We start from the raw sequence: 19,321 nt of genomic DNA, 5'->3' as shown, positions 1-19,321 counted from the left end.
CCAGCAGCTGGTTCCACCAGGAGGGGCCATTACGGAGAAGGCCCTATCCCTAGTAGATTTCAAACGGGCTTCCTTTTTTACCTGTACCTGTTTTAACTGGAGGTGCCAAGAACTAAAGAAGTCCGTTGGCAGTGATCAAACTCCATCAAGTCAGGGGTTGCCTCTGAAATTCTCATCATCCCAAATACAGGAAGTCAGAGGTGCAAATTATTCAGTCTAGCTTTTGAAGTAAGCCGGGATGCATTAGGAATTCTTCATTCATTCACATTTATTTCTGGATTATGTACAAATTATTGTGCATGTCACCATTTTTCGTTCCTTCAGTTTTCAGGGGTGCATTTTTTCCTCCTCCTCTTCCGTTATCAGCGAACAGATGTGTCTTAATCAAACAGTGCACACAAAAGCAATCTTGGTGTATTTCTATATATGATTGCATCAGGACTGCTTGAGTAAATCTTTTACCAATGCACAGGAGGAGAACTCTGCAGAAGTCAAAGGAATCTTGATATGATTTCATATGCTGCCTAGTGTAATGGTTAGAACATCAGACTAGGAGACTGAGGTTGGAATCCCCACATTGTCATGGGTGATCTTGGGCTACTCCCATGCTCTCAGTCTAACCTACCTCACAGGGTTATTGTGAGGATATGCTGGAGGAGGAGGAGGAGTTGGATTTACACCCCACCCTTCACTCAGTTTCAGAGAAGCTTACAATCTCCTTCCCTTTCTCTCCCCCCAACAGATACCCTGTGAGGTAGGTGGAGCTGAGAGTTCTCTGAGAGAACTGCTCTTGAGAGAACAACTCTGAGAGAATTGTGACTGGCCCAAGGTCACTTAGGTCCATGTGGAGGAGCGGGGAATCAAACCTGATTCAGTTTATGTATATATATAGTGTTGTTTGGCTCTGAGTAACCATACTGGCCAATTTTGAAAACTGTATGGTTTCAGGCAGAGAAAGGTCTTTCCCAGTACCTGTTTTAACTGGAGGTGCCAAGAACTAAAATAGGGCAGTCTGATTAGACAAGAGACTAAATGCGAGTTGGGTTGGGTCCTTTCTGCATGTCGGGTTGCCAACCTCCAGGTAAGGCTTGAGCATCTCCTGCTTTTGCACCTGATCTCCAGATGAGAGAGATCAGTTCCCCTGGAGAAACTACTTTGGAGGGTGGACTCAATGGCACTATATCCTACTGAGTTCCCTTCCCCCACTCCAAATGCCACCCTCCCCAGGCTCCACCTTCCCAAATCTCCAGTTTTTTCCACTCCCAGAGTTGGCAGCCTTGTCTGCACAAGACCAGGTGCTCTCCGACTGAGCTCCAGCTTTTCCTCCCAGTCTTTTCTAAGCTGCAACGTTGAGCAGAATCCCAATTCCGTTTTGTCATGAGTGCCTCAGGAAGATAAGAAACAGCTGCCTCTGCTGAACATCTCCCTGTCTTAAAAACCTCCTAAGAAATAAGAACCTCCCTGTCAAGGGCCAGCCACCGTGAAGTGCAACTCCTATCCTTTAAGCCTAAAAATAGCTCCCAACATTTGCTCTCGGGGCTCTGGCTCGGAGGTTGTTTACTGTTGCTAATTTCTCACGGTCTTAAAAACAGCTTAGTTTTCCTAATGCTTGGCACTCTAAGATGGCTCGGATCCAGATTCCACTAAAAAAAATATTGGAAGCAAACGGCCGCCTCACATATTACAAGAAAGTGGTTGTGAAGATGAGAAATAGGAGATGTTATAATGTAGAAAGTGGGCCCAAATTGATCAGAGCTATCACTTCTTTTCATGTAGGAAATCTCTGCATTTCTCAAATTACCAAACATCTTATAAAGTGGAATCCAGTAGGTCCTATGGGACTGTGAACCTAGCGTTCTCTGCAGTCTGAGATTCTATACCACTTCCCCCAGTGGGAAAAGGCTGGGTTAGGATATGAAGCTTCAGCCATGAAGAACCAGCAGAAGGTGCGGCCAATAGCAGCAATCAGAGACAGCCAATCAGAAACTTTGCATGCCATCATCAGGGCATCAGTTGCTACAGTAAGTGGCTGTCAAAAGCAAACAGGCTGAGAGTGATATGTGTGTTTGCAGGGGTGGAATTCTAGCAGGAGCTCCTTTGCATATTAGGCCACACACCCCTGATGTAGCCAATCCTCCAAGAGCTTACAAGTCTCTTTTTTGTAAGCCCTTGGAGGATTGGCTACATCAAGGGGGTGTGGCCTAATATGCAAAGGAGCTCCTGCTAGAATGCCACCCCTGTGTGTGTGTCAAGTGCCCTCAAGTTGCAGCTGACTTATGGTGACTTCAGCAAAGGGGCTTCAAGGCAAGTGAGGAGAGGTGGTTTGCCATGCCTTCCTCTGCAAAGTCTTCCTTGGAGGTCTCCTGCTTAACTTTTGAGATCTGACAAGATTTGGCTAAACCATGCTGCCTCCCCTCCCCTGGGAGTGGCATAGGGTTGCCAGACTCCTGGTGGTACCTGGAGATCTTCAGAATTACAATTGACCTCCAAACCACACAGATCAGCTTCCCTGGGAAAAATAGCTGCATTCAAAGGTGGTTTCTGTGGTATTATACCCCACTGAGCACCTTCCCCTCCCCAAACCCTGCCCTATCTATGGTCAACCCTCAAATCTCCAGGAATTTTATAACCTAGGGTTGGCAACCTTAGAGGGACATAATCTGGTAAGCAACCCACAGCCCAGTTATACATTTGGTGGTAGATAATGCAGAGACATTTCTTTATACTTAATGTTAAAGGATGGGTAATGCAGGGGTAAAATTTCTGTTTTGCTTTATCTGTTTTGTTTGCTTTAAAACATTTTATGCCACCTTTCCATTCAACTAGTAACCCAAGGTGGTGAAGATCAAAATATTAAAACATATCAACAGTCAAACAGCATTTAAAAGAAAGAATATATAAAATAACCCAATAAAAATATATAAACACACAGGTGCACATGACCCCAGAAACAGGGGGGGAAGGTCAGTAACAGTTATTGGGGTTATGCCAAACTAAACTTTAAAAAGTCTTCATCTGGTGGTGGAAGACACTGGTAGAGGGAGATTGATTAATCTTCTTGGGCAGGGAGTTCCTTAAGTTTTCGTGCCACAGTGGAGAAGGGCCTTTCTTGGGTTGTTTTGCCTGCAGAAGATCCTAGGTTCAATCCCTGCCATCTCAAGTTAAAAGAATCAGGTAGCAGATGATGTGAAAGACTCCAGCCTGAGACCCTGGAAAACTACTGCCAGTCAGAGAACTAGACTAACTTTTGATACCATTCAATGGTTTCATTCAATGGTTTTACTCAGTATAAGGCAGCTTCCTGTTTCTTCATGTATAACTTGCTTTAAGATCACACATCTTTCATTGACTCTAAAACAAGGCATAGAGGCTAGTGTACAACGCTGTAGCTAAGCAGGTTTGACCATGGTTCATACCTGGATGGGAGACCACCAAGGAAGACCTGGGGTTGTTATGTAGAGGAAAACACCGGCAAACCACTCCTGCTCATCCCTTGCCCTGAAAAACCCATGGTCCTGGGTTGCAACTTCCCATTCAGTTAGTTTTCATCTGTGGACCCAGAAATATTACAATCATGGTAATGCAATTTGTATATCTAAAAACCATAAGGAAGGGAGTACGATACTTGCTGCCAGACCTCTCAAACTGAGCAGGAAAGGTTCCCTGTGCAAGCACCAGTTGTTTCCGACTCTGGGGTGTGTCAAGTCGACGGATTCAAGAACGAGTCAAAGTGGATACTTTAAACTACATTTATTGATAATCCGGTACTTTGGCACAAGGCCTCAGCTTTGAGAAGAATGAAACCAATACATTGATACACGGGTTTTAAGATACATTTCAAAGGAATTCCTACGGAGGGGGGAAGGAGTGAGAACATTCACACATAACTACAAAAGATACTTTCCCAAGGCAGTTTATCTAACCAGTTGTCCTTGCTTTCATATGCAAGGCTTCCTCCCACCTGAGGCCCTGGGAAGGCGCCTACCACTTCCTTCACACCAACTGCCAGCCATAGGGGGAAGGGGGGTTGACTATGGGTGATACACTAGCAGCATTTGGCTCATCATGATTTTAACCAGGCCTTCTCCTGACAGGCCAAGAACCCAACAGTCTTTGGTCAGTATTAGTCGAGCTTGACAGGGTGACGTTGCTTTCACAATGTTTTCACGGCAGACTTTTTACGGGGTGGTTTGCCATTGCCTTCTCCAGTCATCTACCCTTTCTCCCCAGCAAGCTGGATACTCATTTTACTGACCTTGGAAGGATGGAAGGCTGAGTCAACCTCGATCTGGCTACCTGAAAACCCAGCTTCCACTGGGGATCGAAGTCAGGTCATGAGCAGAACTTAGGACTGCAGTACTGCAGCTTTAACACTCTGTGCAAACTGGGTAAAATGGGTGTAAGCCAAAATGCCCTCAAAACGAGGTTGGGGAATTAGTTTGATGGACACCCGGCTTTAATAGGAATCTTTTTACCAATGTATACCAGGCTCAACCATTCAGAGAGTGAATGCTCAATTAACTGGACTCTAATTTAATAAAATCAATTGTAATTTATTTGGAATGATAGTTCTTTCATACAAGATAAAAATACAAAAACAATCACACATTCACACAGGTCTAAAGAAATATAGATAGATCGATAGGGGTACATATAAGGATAAACAGACAGGGTGATACTACCTCTCGCAGACTCCAAGGAAGACTCCGATGGCGACGAATGAGGGAATGGGGGAGGACCCGAAACTGATCAGGAATCGGGGATGTATCTATACAGCGGGATATGGGGGTTGCTGAATAGAGAGCACACCTGTGGGTAGCTAGTCCACAGGTTATAAAGAGTCACCTACATCCCGAGGGGATGGGAGGTGACTGGGAGGGGAGATGGGAGGTTCTGCTGATGACCACAAAGGCTGGACATTGGCTGAACCAATGGTGAGTCTTTGGCGACACCTGATTGGGTGTATGCTTTGACCAATGAACTTCACCTTCATCCTGGGCATCCTGGAAACTTCCAGGTTGCGACAGGGCCTGGGGCGGCTCCAGTGATATCAGTATGGAAATGACAGGGTGCTTGGGATGAGATGAGATTATCTGGGAATGTGACAATAGGGAATCAGATATTGACCTAGGTATCCCCGGTGTAGACAAAAGACTTGGATGTGGCAGGAGAGATCCTTCCTTTTTTCTCATCGTCTCCTATACCAGAGCTACAGTCAGGATATCACTGAGTAATTAGGATCAACAGTCGAGCTATTAATCCATTCATAAAACGGATGGGTTGCTTGCGGGCTAGGAATGACTCAAGGTGTGTACGTGAGGTTCCCACTAAGAAGGAATAAAGCCCAACCAGGCAGGAAGATGGCTACAAGTGGTGTTAGCGAAACACAGTGGCTTCCATGCTTTGCGCTTCAACACCGGTCGCCTGGACAGCTCCGTGGCGGCGTAGTTTCTTCCCCACCATGGCGGACTCCACGCAGTAGCGGGGAAACGTCCGTGTATGTTGGCAAGCACTCTGTGCCTGTTTAGAACACTTATACACTTAGGCTGCTTGTACACATGAGTCCCGTTTATTTCCTGGATAGCTTTGCTTGCACTCTCTGGCCAGACGGGTGCAAGCTCACTTCTCTAGGCGCCCTGGCAACCATGTTTGTGACTATGATATTGGGAAAGAGGGGTCATTTCCTCACATGGGGTCAAAAAGAGTTCTTCTTTAGGCTCCTTTACAAGGAAAGCTAGCTGCCTTGTAAGGAGGATGAAGATCATAAGGCTGAGATCTAGGCTTAGACAGGCTGCTTAGGTTACTCTAAGGCAGGCAGGAGGTCAGGACAACTGGTGAAGGCATTTTCCAGCCTACTCCAGGAGAATATTCTTCAAGGATCTTCCTACAGCAACACAGTGGCAAACTACAGTCCCCCAGGGGTCTTTGCAGTTGGCAGTTTCCTGTTGGCAAAGCTTTGGGCCTAATAAAGACCAAAGGAGTAGTCCTCCCTTTCAAGCACCTCTCCCTAATGCTGCTACCCCAAGGTAGCTTCGCACCTAGGATTGTTGGGTGCAGTGGAAGTGGTAGAGAGCATTGGAGGAGTGTGTGACATGGCAACAGTGCCAAGATCACTAAATCTAGGTTGTACCTGGAAGTGATAATGGGTAGTTCTAGGAATTTCTGGAAACTATAATAAAACAGAAGTGCTTCTGGAATTCCTAGAGCTACCCATTTGCACCCAATCTACCAGGTTGCACCCAATCTGACATACTAGCACAGAGGCCAGCAGTGGTGTTGCTTTTCCACCCAGTGCTCCTCTGAACAGTGGTGGGCAATGGAAACAAATGGCAGAAGGCCTCCCGCTATAGCATAGAGTTGCCTGACTCAGATGTGAGGAATTTTGGGTGGAGACAAGATACTTTGTGGGTGGAGCCAGGAGAAAGGTTGTGACAAGCATTATTGAAGAAGATGATATCCCGCCCTCCACTCCGAATCTCAGAGTCTCAGAGTGGCTCACAATCTCCTTTACCTTCCTCCCCCACAACAGACACCCTGTGAGGTGGGTGGGGCTGGAGAGGGCTCTCACAGCAGCTGCCCTTTCAAGGACAACCTCTGCCAGAGCTATGGCTGACCCAAGGCCATTCCAGCAGGTGCAAGTGGAGGAGTGGGGAATCAAACCTGGTTCTCTCAGATAAGAGTCCACACACTTAACCACTGCACCAAGCTGAATTCTGAAGGGAGTGCTGGCCATCACATTTAAAAGTACTACACTTCTTTTAAATGCCTTCCTTCTATTGGAAATCACAGGGAATGGGGGCACCTTCCTTTGGGGCTCATAGAATTGGACCCCCTGGTCAAACTTTTTGAAATTGGGGGAGGGGGTTCTTTTGAGAAGAGGCACCAGATGCTATGCTGAAAATTTGGTGCCTCTACCTCAGAAAAACAGCCCCCCAAGAGCCACAGATACTCATAGATCAATTCTCCATTGTACCCTATGGGGACTAGTCTCCATAGGGTATAATGGAGTGCTCAGCAGAGATTTTCCCCTGCCCCACTTTCTAATAGCCTGAAGCAGGGGGAGGGCCTCCAAAACCAGGAGATCCCCTGTTCCCAACTGGGGATCGGCAGGAGGCTTGGCAATGCTACTTTCACCATTTTCACCATATGTAGCAGCAAGCCAAACAGATATTATAAAATGGTGACATTCTCAATGAGCTATCTCAGTTACAGCTAATACCAAACTTTCTATTACGTCTTTTCAGTTGGGGGGCAATTCTCTTCCATAAACACACACAAAATAACAGGAGAAAAAAATCAGGCTTAAGAAAGCATGATCATCAGTTCCTATGGGAACGGCAAAATTTGGTAAACTTAACAATTTATCAAAACTTCTATCTCAAGTATAAAAAACTTGGAGACCTGTTGTTAAGTGTATAATGGATATTTGGGGGATGAGCACTTTAGATTTTGATTACCTATCTTTGCAATGGACTTGCTGACAATAAAGGTGTTTTCATTTCACTTTCATGTATGAGATGTACAGTTATATGATTAGTTACTGTATATTCATCTGCATAAGATGATAAAAAGAGTTGAGGGAAAGGCAAGGAGATAGTTTGGAATGACTCAAGCTTATTTATGAGCAGAGCCAACATTTAAAGGCCTTTTTGCTCAGTTCTTAATACACTCATTATTTCCAAATTGTGTTTTGGAGATGGATTGTTCCAACCCCCCAGTTCTAAAATTCAGCTACGCTGCTGTTTTAGAATATGGCATGGCTGCATAAAATAGCAGTACCTCTGCTATTTCTTATGCAGAGTATTCTGAAAGATTCAGGCATATGCATGAAGTAAAAGTGAATATGGCTGTCCCATTGTTTCCCACAGCCTCTTTCATATTTCACCTCCTGATTCAGGCTCCCACCTGATATACACCAAGCCCCAACTGAGAGCCAATTCAGTGTAGTGATTAAGTGTGCAGACTCTTATCTGGGAGAACCAGGTTTGATTTCCCACTACTCCACTTGCAGCTGCTGTAATGGCTTTGGGTCAGACATCGCTCTCGCAGAGTTGTCCTTGAAAGGGCAGCTTCTGGGAGAGCACTCTCAGCCCCACCTACCTCACAAGGTGTCTGTTGTGGGGGAGGAAAGTAAAGGAGATTGTGAGCTGTTCTGAGACTCTGAGATTTGAAGTGGAGGGCAGGACATAAATCCAACATCTTATCTTCTTCTTCATTATTATCTTCCATGTGGTTGAGCTCTGTATCTGAATGTCACAGCCAGTGTGATATAGTAGGCAGAGTTTGGACTAGGACCTGGGACTTATGGCAACCCTACAAATTAACGTTCCCCAAAACATCTGATCATTAACAACCTTGCTCAAGTCTTGCAAACTGAGGGGTGTGGCTTCCTTGCTTGACTCACTCCAGCTCATGTTTGGTCTTCCTGTTCTCCTGCAGCCTTCAGCTTTTCCCAGCATTATTGTCTTTTCCAGCAACTCTTGTCTTCTCATAATATGAGCAAAGTACAATAGCCTCAGTTTAGTCATTTTAGCTTATAGGGAGAATTCAGGCTTGATTTGATTGAGAACCCACTTCTGCCATGGAAGCTCACTGGGTCTTTGAAGCCAGTCACACACTCTCAGAATAGCCTAGTTTACAGGATTGTTGTAAGGATTAAATTGGAGCAGAAGTGAATGAAAGGGAGAAAGGCAGGGTATGAATGAAGAAAATCAATCGATTGATGGATTGGTTAATCAGTGTGGGTAGCGCTGATTGTGGAGGGGTCTTTTGCACACAAATGGCACCTGACTGAGAACTGAGGATGAAAACTGGGGGAGATGACCCCCCCCCCCAACAATCCATCATGCATTTGTAATTGTATAAATGTTACCCACCAAAAGGGTACTAATACATGGCTCCTGGGCAATGTGCCTAAAGCTTGAAAGGAAAACATACCACTTCCTAGAGCTCAAAGCATATAACCTCATCCCAAGAAGTCTCTAATTTTGACTACAACCACAATATTTAGCATTCTAATTAAATCAACAGCTGCATCACTTCTGACTTGGACGCTAAACTAATCTTCTTCAGGTGCTTTCCAATCTCATGTCCAATCTGTCATGGCAAAGGAGCAGAAAATCATGCTGTTGTGTTCCGGTGATATAATTCATTTATTCATGTTGGCTGTCAAGACCTTCGTTTATAGCTCCTGCACGCTGGAAGAGGGATGCATCAGCCAGGATTAAGATAAACTAAGGCCAGAGGCAGTGCTGCACTGCTCCTCACAATAAGGTCCTTGAAACTCAAACACAGCACACACTTGTGATGCCTATATTGCCTTTCAAGTTGAGCATCCTGCACTCTGCTATTGATGATTTGTTCATAGTTTAAACAAGAAGGATCTCAAGTGTGCTCACATCTGCTCATTCGATGGGATTCATTGTCACACAGGCAGCCAGAGAGTAGCCACTGTCGGTGAGTGCTCTATTTAGGCTGCTGGGGTTGATAGGAACTGTAGCTTGGCCTCAAAAGCTTCAAACAACACAATGTCCATACTCTCAGGATTCAGACCAAGCAAGGACTGATGGTCTTCCAAAGCCACGCTTGAAACTAAGGAGGTATGTTACTCTGGTTTTCTGTCTCTCATAGGATTGCTAGTTTCCATGTGTAGCATGGAGATCTCCCAGTATTACGTTTGATCTTCAGATGACAGAGATCAGTTCTCCTGGAGAAAATGGTTGCTTTGGAGGATGGACTCCACAGATGGACTCCATGGCACTGTAGCTTGCTGAGGTCCCTCCCCTCCCCTCAAAAACTCCAGGTATTTCTCAACCCAGATCTGGCAACCCTAATCTCCTGTTTCCACATTCAGCTTCCAAACTCCATATCAAACCTCATGGTTGTCTATAATAGTGGGGAGCTGGGAGTTACATGTCCATTTTTAAAAAATGAACTACAGTTTTGTTTCTTTTCTGCCACCCAAAGCATCTTGCAAAGCAAACAAACAGGGAAAGGGGAAAGCAGAGGCTTTCAAGCGCAGGGCAGCTCTTTCTCTTGTGTGCCAGCAGATCTTCCTTCCAGCTCCAAACTACAGCATTTGGTCCAGCATTGGCCATGCTCTGCAATCACCTTGCCAGTGGTGCCAGTGAAAAAGGATGGCTCTCTGGAGCCATGGAACCAACTCTGCTATGAGATGAAAGACCTGACAAGTTGCCATGGGAGAAGCTTTGGCCGAATGCTGCAATCACCTTGCCAGCAGTGCCATTGAAAGGGGATAGCTCTGGAGCCCTGGAACAGCCCTACATCTGTGACCATATAGATGTGAACAATGTGGCTGCTGCCCAACCACTTCCTCAGGCTACTCTGAATCATGGTGGCAATGTTTGCTGGTGTGTGATTTGTATCCATCCCCTGGGTATGGAGTAGAACCATCTTGTAGCCACATGAGGACTGTCTACTCCTGGGATCTGACCCTGTCAGTGTAGACAGAGAGGTCCTCCAGTTGCCACCAGTGAGCAGAGAAGGAGACGTAGTTGAACTGCTAGTCTTTCCAGAAGTCCACTGTGAAGTGGACAGTTTGGCCCTGCATTCTGGAGAGCTTGGCCTTGACCAGCACAACCACAGAGTACTGAATGGTGGGCAAGACCTGCTGGCTCATGGTCCTCCACAAGGGCAGAATACCAGGCAGCTAGGTGGTACAGCAGCCGGTGAAAACCTATGTCCTCCACAAGGGAAAAGGACTGGCCATCCACAGCCCTCCCCCTTGCCCTTTGTCTAGCAGTGCTGGTATCCCTGTGGGCATAACCTCTCAGAGGGCAGTCATCCTAAAACTACTCACTCATCTCTTCAACTGACAGCTGATGACGGGCCATGAGTCTTGCACTCAGGCCTCATTTTGGTCATGAGCCCATAGGAGCGGAGCTCTGGAACCTCTAAATTTTATTGTCCTCTTTCTTTCTTACCTCTGCTCCCCCCCCCCCCAATACCTGCTTCTGGGCTCCGTTGTTCAAGCCCCTTGTGAGGATATTGCTAAACTCTAAGATTTGACCTTTCTAATATTTCTCTCCACAAAAAATGGAAAAATAGCCAAAACATATAAAGCAGACAGATGGAAATCTTCATCATGCCACTTTGGTCACATAGGAGAAAGCAATTTTAAAAGTATGATGGAAGTAAGGTTTTATTATGGCAATTATAATTCAAGAAGCATTTTAAGGTAGAAGCTGAACCGATATAATTTAGTACACCTTCCGGTGATGTCAGGGGTGTGTGGCATATGCAAATGAGTTATTCAAATGAGTTGTGCTAATGAGCCCTGGCACCTCTTTCTCTACAAAATGACCCCTGCTTGCACTTCTCCTCTCCTGCAACTCTAAGGTCGTTTTCGCACTCACCTCCAGCCGGCGTGACCCCCCTCTTCACCGCGCAGGATCTGCGCGGATTTCGCACTAAATGCCGCGGAGCAGCCTTTTGTGCTGGAAACTCCCGTCGCAAAAGCCGCTCAAACGGGAACTGCTTTTTGGCGGTTTACGTTTGAGCGGCTTTTGCGATGGGAGTTTCCGGCGCAAAAGGCTGCTCCGCGGCATTTAGTGCGAAATCCGCGCAGATCCTGTGCGGTGAAGAGGGGGGTCGCGCCGGCTGGAGGTGAGAGCGAAAACGACCTAAGTGTCTCTAACAGTGTTGGCACTGCAAGAGTGCTGGTGGGCTGGAAGTGGCTTCTGAAGACTTGTTTACTGCTTCAGGGCATTGGCTCACTTTCAAGAGTAGGCTGTGACTCCTGATCAGCTAGTAATCTGATCTCTTTTTCTCCTGCTGGCTCAGAGCCTGCTGCAGCTGGTTGTTCAATTACAGGCTGAGAACTAGTTGCAGGTAGCTCTTCATCTGAGAAATCCAAGTCCTCACTCAGCACAGACTGATTTATGACACCATCAACCTTTGGAGGTTGGGAGTTGGGCTGTGTGGATTCAATCCCATTCTGGTCCTGGGTGCATCACTTGTCTTGGTGTTTTAGCCAGCTACTCAGGACTCTGTCCCCAGCTGTTGATAAACAATACCGGAAATTTGAAAAGTCTGAAATAAAGTGAGTTCAGCCAGCTCTGAGTCAACCAAGAACACTTTATTGCAAGAACAGTCAAAGAGGAACACAGGCAAAACTGCAACTATATACAATCTGGCCATGGTTAACCACACACCCCTAGCAGGCAACAATTATTCCTATTGACTCATGCCAGAATCCTTCATTTGCATCTCTTTGTTACAAGTTGTTACATGCCTAGTGTCCTGATTGGCCAGTTCTTCCAGGCTTCAGGATCCTGGTTTGCAAGCTCAGGCAACAAGAACCCAGTTTGCAAGCTCAGGCAACAAGAACCCTGTCTCAAGCTCAGGCAACAAGAACCCAGTAAAACACAATATATAACAAAGAAGTTAGCAGCACACAAAGTCCAGTGATCCTTTTAGCTACAAATGGGGTTTCTTCCATCACATAAAGTAGAGCAGAGTTACATTTACATCATGTCTTCCTTGTTTATTATAGCAGAGATGGTGATACATGAATTGTAACTGGCAGGCAGAGATTTCATTATGCAGTGCTGGCCCCACGTGCCATGCTACCACCCATAAGTAATAAGTTACCTTCCACAACCTACGTTCTTTTTGGGAGATGACAGAGAAAGTGTCTCAGTGAGTTACAGCACCACAAGTCAGAACAGATAGATGACAGATTGAGCTAATGCACTCCCCAACCAACAGCTCCAAAGCTGTCAGAATGCGATCTGCAACACTTTTCTCAGATTGCCGTTGCTCTTGATTGGTTTGGAAATGACAGCTAATAGAGAAGAGCTCTGGGGCCTTTGGCTTGTTTGATCAATGGTTACGTAAAGAGAGTAGGTCACTCTCCCAAGGGGAGGATGATAGTTAATAATCAGTTAGCTTGGCCCACTCTCTAGGACTTCACTCCCTGTTTCTTCCTCAGTGCAGAGCCCACTGATGTTTCAGATTCCAAATAGAAGATCTCCCGATTTTCAATACTGCTCTTGCCATAGTGTGGGTATGCTGACCTATGACCTTGACAATGTGGTTTAACTTGCATTGCCAAGTAGTAACCCTTGCTTTCTTTCAGCTTAGCTGCTATCTATTGCGCTCTTTCGAAACCATCATGTATCCACTATAGCCCTGTGCTCAGACACCTAAAGGTCACGGTGTCTCATTCACAGCTTGCACCTGTGGTGAAGGGGGCGTTCTTGAAAAAAGAACTCTGGCGGGAGGAAATGCTTTTGGCACCTAATGCTTGAATGTGTAATGATCCTGAGTAGGGTATATGTAGGGGTCAAGCCCACCAAAAGTAGTTTTAGCAACACTCACCTAGCCTGTCATGTCATTCTCAATAAACTGATCTCTTGAACTCACTTGAGTCATTTAATGGGGAGAAAGCTACAGGAGTTGACACCGGTTGTGTCAACTTTGTGCACTGAAAGCCCCTTTCAGTGCACAAAGGAGTCAAACTATTGTGGGAGGGAATGGCTGAAATATACAATGATAATGGACAAAGTTCCTGAGATCACCAAGGAAGGCCAGGGTCAGTATGCAGAGGCAAGCAATAGCAAACTGCCCCTGTTCATCTCTTGCCTGGAAAATCCTATGGGGTCATCATCAGTTGGCTGTGACTTGACTGTGCTTTACCCACATAAAGGACATTTCCCACCCCACCCCCTTCCCCAGATGACAAGGACAAAGAGGGAGCTGTATGGTAAGTCAAGTTTGGGACAGAGGCCAAAATTCATATGGGTGTCCTTGCTTTGAGTGTGCAAATTTTTATTTTATTTCTCACACATATGGAATATTTCTGAATTTCTCTGCATCAATATTCCTCTCCCAGTTTTGAAATTTCAGGCCACCTAACCTAGGGTTACCAAGTCCCCTGCGGCCTCTGGTGGGGGACTTCCCCCCCCCTCTACCCAGATAACAAGGAGATGACCGCTCTAGGCATTTCTGGGAAAACTCTATGGTGCCATAAAGTTTTCCCTCCCAAATTGCTAGGGCGTCCAGGAAAACCATAGAGTTTTCGCGGAAACACCTACAGTGGCCGGCACAGTTGGGAACCTCCAGGGTGGGAGAACCCCCATCCGGCCCAGGGGCTTGGCAATCCTAACGTAATCTGATCTCTGAACTGATGCACTAGAAATCCTCAACAGTTTATTTTGAAAAGTTAAGAATTGTGTACAGAATGCTAGTCATGTGCACTTTTGATGTAATTTTTGGTAGTTCATTAATAACGTCTCTCCCATTTAACAATGTGCAATTGCATTTTGCATATCCTGGGGCAATGTCTGATTGCAGGAAGGTTCTTCTTGCATGGTATTTTCTAAAGTGCATGCAAACATATATATATAAACATACAAATACATGCACATGAACACAGCTCAAAAGAATTTCAGTGCAGCCATCACTGATCCAAATTGCTTTTTTGCAGTGTTTTATCAGTTCACTTGAGGGGAACACCAACATTATCTGAAGGAGCTGAGAGCCCTAGCAAAACTATGCATGCTCCAGTTCTGAAATACTCAAGCCTCATTTTGGGCAGGAACTCACAGGAGTAGAGCCCCAGAATCCCTAAATTTCATTGTGCTCTTTCTTTCCCCCCACCCCCAAGAAAAAACACTTGCCTCTGGGCTCCATTGTTCAAACCCAATGTGAAAATTTTGCTGAACTCTTAAGATTTGGCAAACTTTCTAATATTTTTCCCCACACAAAATGGGAAAATAACCAAAACATAAAAAAGCAGACAGATGGGATGTCTGCTGTGGCCGCATAGGAGAAAGTAATGTAAAAGTATGATGGGAGTAAGGCTTTATTATAACAATTCTAATTCAAGAAGCATTTTAAGGTTGATGCTGAGCTGATGTTATTTAGTACACCTTCCGGTGATGTCAGGGGCATGTGGCATATGCAAATGAGTTATGCAAATGAGTTGTGCTAAGCCCTGGTATCTCTTTTTCTACAAAATGACCCCTGGAAATACTGCTCATTAATCCAGACTTCTGGAAGAATGGGACTCAGGGTGGAGTGAACCTATGGAACAATAATGGAGCATGGAAGAAATTGTCCCTTGCCTACACTGTGCTCATACATCCACATCCCTTGGACATTGGTCTTGGCTGCAGATTTCCAACTGCAAATTTTCTACACTTTGAATTTTTCAGGAGGGGGGATAAGTACATGTGTATGTAATTGAATATGATGATTTAATCATCCAGTTGATATTAGACACCTATCTTCATACTTGGTAAGAACCCCCAAGATTTGTGTTTACTGTTCCAGAAATCACAGTAGTAATAACCCCAGTCATTTTTGTCTATAGTTTCATTGTTGGGATTTTGAAATGCATGCTGCTGCTTCTTCCTCTTGGTCTGGAATTTAACTGTTCACAACCCATGGAGCTTTGTGTGGAAGAACTTGGAGGTCCACACCCCTGCCTGGGATATTCAAATCCTTCAGGGTTTTTTTGATTGAATATGATGATTTAATCATCCAGTTGATTAAATTCATGACTGCAAACTGATGGAAACTCAGATCCATCTGAAAGGTGTACCTGAAGATGAAGAATCAGACCTGAAAGAATACATAATAAAAATAATTGCAGAATTTTCGGAGGAAGATCCTGAAGGGAATAGAAATATGTATATGTATAGAGTAAATTCACTCTATGCAAAAAAGAACAATCTGCCAAGAGATGTGGTCATAAGATTTATGACAAAAGAAATGGTGGGAAAGATCATGAATAAAAACTTTGAAAAGTCATTGATAGTGGGAGGCAGTAGAGTAAGAATTATGAAAGAACTGCCAAGACAAGTGCTAACTGATAGAAAGGCATATAAAAAATTGACAGAAAAATTACGTGACAATGGAATGAGGTACAGATGGATAATACCTGAAGGTTTGAGCTTTGAATTTCAAGGGAAAAGGATTATGATCACAAATACACAGGAACTGCATAGACTTTATGAAGAAAATAAAGAATTTGCACCATAATGGATTACAAATTGATATATTGGAATGTAAATGGACTAAATTCACCACAAAAAAGAAAGGCAATGTTTCATTGGATAAAAAAAAAATTGTAATATAGTATGTTTACAAGAAGTGCATATTAGACAAAAGGATTATAAATTTCTGTGGAATAAACAATTGGGACTAGAATTTTTTACATTGGTTGAACAGAAGAAGAGAGGAGTAGTCTTTTATATTAAACAAGAATTAGACCCGAAATTGGTATTTAAAGATAAAGATGGAAGATATATAGCGGTAGAAATTACTTTGAATGCCAAAAAACGTTGTTGTTGGGACTTTATGCTCCAAATGGTGCTAAAGACATGTGACCTATGAGCAAATTTTATTGATGGGGGACTTTAACGGAACAATTCAGAACACAATAGATCTGGGAAGAAAAAAAATGATAAAGAAGGGAAATTGCCAAAGTCTTTTTTTGAATTGGTTAAACAGGAGAGTTTGGAAGATATATGGAGAAAGTTTAATCCTGAAGTACGGGACTATACCTTCTTTTCAGCTAAACATAGCTCTTTCTCTAGAATTGGCATGTTGTGGGGTACTAAAGATTTGGGACTTATAACAAAGAAAATAGAGATATTACCTAAAATAGGAGCTGATCATAACCCAATAATGTAGATTACAAAACTGTCAAAAAAAAAGTCAAGAAGATGGAGATTAAATGAAGATTTACTACAAAATAAAGAAATAATGACATTTCTAGAAAATGAAACCAAAGCGTACTTCCAAGTAAATGACAGAGAAGATATAGAATTTCAGAAAGTATGGGATGCCTACAAGGCAGTAATGAGAAGATTACTAATAACATTGAATAATAAAGACAAGAGAGCAAAAGATAAACAGATGTTGGACATTGCAGAAGATTAAAATAGCACCCTTAACTGATTATATGGAAAAAGTTTTGAATGATCCAATTGAAAAAATAAAAATTGAAGTAGCGATTAATGCAATGAAAATTGGAAAGGCACCTGGACCAGATGGATTTACGGCAAATTTTTTTAAAATGTTTAAAGAAGAATTAATACCGAAACTTCAAAAATTAATGGATGTAATAAGAATAAATGGGAAAATACCAAATACATGCAAGGAAGCAGTAATTTCGTTGATTCCAAAGGAAGATAGAGATGTCACTAATGTAAAGAACTATAGACCAATCTCATTATTAAACAATGATTATAAGATATACACAAGAATCTTAGCAGAACGGCTTAAACAATATTTAATAAACTTTATAAAGGAAGACCAAGCAGGTTTTCTCCCTAAAAGGCAAATAAGAGACAATATTAGAACTGTTGTAAATATTGTCAAATATTATCTGCCCCGTGCATATTATTAAGTACATAAGAATTAATGAAAGACATCCAGAGAAGGAAGTTGCATTATTCCTTGCGGACGCAGAGAAAGCTTTTGATAACTTGAATTGGGACTTTATGTTTGCAGTAATGGAGAAAATAAAGTTTGGAGAAAACTTTATAAGAATGATAAAAGCAATTTATACTGAACAACGTGCAAGGTTATGTATAAATGCAGATCTTACAGAAGAAATGACAATCAGCAAAGGTACAAGGCAAGGTTGTCTGCTTTCACCATTGTTGTTTATAATGACTCTTGAAATCTTATTGCTGCAAATACAAGATGATGAAGAAATTGAAGGAACGAGAATTAAAGGATTTTCCTATAAATATAGAGCATTTGCAGATGATATAATGTTTATAAATGAAAATCCTATGCAAGTAACACCTTTGTTGTTAGCCAAAATACAAGATTTTGGAGAATTGGCGGGATTTTATGTTAATAAAGAAAAGTAAAAAAAATTGTGTAAAAATATGCAAGTAAGTAAACAAAAGGAATTGCAGAGATTAACGGGATGTGAAGTTACCCCTAAAGTAAAATATTTGGGCGTGGAAATAACAATGAAGAATATTGATCTGTTTAAAAAAAATTATGAAAAGTTATGGCGTAAAATGGATGAAGATATGATAAAATGGAACAAGCTTAATTTGTCATTGCTTGGTAGAATAGCTGCAATTAAGATGAACATTTTGTCGAGAATAACGTATTTGTTTCAAACTATTCCAATTGTGAAAGACAGTAAACAATTTAATAAATGGCAAAAGATTTCAGAATTTGTATGGTCCGGGAAAAAACCAAGGATTAAAATGAAAGTTTTAACAGATGCTAGAGAAAGAGGAGGATTTCAACTACCAGATTTAAGATTGTATCATGAAGCAGTTTGTCTACTGTGGATTTAAAGATTGGGTGACACTGTTGAATAAAAAACTTTTAACGTTGGAAGGTCATGGAAATAAATTCGGCTGGCACACTTATATGTACTATGGAAAGAAAAAGTTGGATTTTTTTTCCTCACCATTATATAAGAATGGGGCTTGGGGCGCTTTAGCTTGGTGAAACGTCGACTGCGGGGTGACATAATAGAGGTTTACAAGATTATGCATGGGATGGAGAATGTAGAGAAAGAAGTACTTTTCTCACTTTCTCACAATACAAAAACTCGTGGGCATTCAATGAAATTGCTGATCAGTCAGGTTAGAACGGATGAAAGGAGGTACTTCTTCACCCAAAGGGTGATTAACATGTGGAATTCACTGCCAGAGGAAGTGATGACAGCTACAAGCATAGCCAGCTTCAGAGCATAGGTCCATCAGTGGCTATTAGCCACAGTGTGCATATATGTGTGTGTGTGTGTGTATATATATATATAAATTTTTGGCCAGTGTGTGATACAGAGTGTTGGACTGGATGGGCCATTGGCCTGATTCAACATGGCTTCTCTTATGTTCTTAAGAAATAATTTACTAAATATTTAGATGAAGTACAAGAAATATGGCGATGAGAGAAAACCACTATGGATAGTGCCAGCAGAAGTAATAAAAATAACAGCTGAGACAGGAGAGGATAAAGGGATGTCATATAATCAAATACTAAAAATAAAATAGAAATAGAATTGAAAACTGCTGAAGAGTTGAATAATAAATATGAATGGTTTCAAATCCAATAAATAAAAAGTTTGGTGGAAAGTGATGTTAAAACTGAAGGAATAAGACGAGAACAAACAAAAATGGAAAAAGTTCTGCTTGGAGATAATGAAAAATTAATTTCGAAAATCTATAAGTTACTTTTAAAATGGTCTACTGAAGATGAAGTAGTGAAATCTCAAATGATTAAATGGGCAATTAATGTAAATAAAGAAATACACATGGACACATGGGAATATTTGTGGAAGAATTCTATGAAACTCTCAACATGTCAGAGTATT

This window comes from Heteronotia binoei, chromosome 17 (assembly GCF_032191835.1).
Source record: "Heteronotia binoei isolate CCM8104 ecotype False Entrance Well chromosome 17, APGP_CSIRO_Hbin_v1, whole genome shotgun sequence".
Lineage (NCBI taxonomy): Eukaryota > Metazoa > Chordata > Lepidosauria > Squamata > Gekkonidae > Heteronotia > Heteronotia binoei.
The sequence above is the reverse complement of the archived record's forward strand: the minus strand, read 5'-3'. Positions refer to the sequence as shown.